Here is a 393-nt window from a genome sequence, read left to right as displayed (position 1 = left end):
TTTTCTTTTCTTTTCTTTTCTTTTCTTTTCTTTTCTTTTCTGACTTCTTAGATAATTGCACCTCTTCATCTCCTCTTCAACCTGCCCTCGCATTACAATCTCTGAAATGATCGTGTAGATGTTCAGGTGCAGACCAGCAGAGGAGTCGACGCTTTGCGAAAACACATCACGTCACTTCCTCCTCACTTTCTCTCCAGTCAAACGTACTGTTATACATTACTCTAAGTGGAAGACAAAGGGGGCTTCACCACTGCAGGACATGCAAAATTACTATCAAAGAGTTACTGAACACAGTGTGCTACTTTCGCTAAAGTCTAACTATCTAACTTTTTTGATGAGTGGTTCAGCAACCGGACAAGGGGCCACAAGATAAATCTGAGGGAACATAAGATT

General features: G+C 41.0%; 1 protein-coding gene across 3 annotated transcripts in view; it reads left to right on the top strand.

The window, feature by feature from the left end:
• The window catches only part of apol1 (apolipoprotein L, 1), a 17,692-nt gene that overhangs the window by 8,696 nt on the left and 8,603 nt on the right, over positions 1-393 (top strand). The window lies entirely within an intron of this gene.

Source organism: Seriola lalandi, unplaced genomic scaffold, assembly GCF_002814215.2.
Source record: "Seriola lalandi dorsalis isolate HSWRI2012SDOR001 ecotype SW California unplaced genomic scaffold, Sedor1 jcf7180002054736, whole genome shotgun sequence".
NCBI lineage: Eukaryota > Metazoa > Chordata > Actinopteri > Carangiformes > Carangidae > Seriola > Seriola lalandi.
Note: the sequence above shows the minus strand (reverse complement) of the source record. Positions and strands in the feature narration are given on the sequence as shown.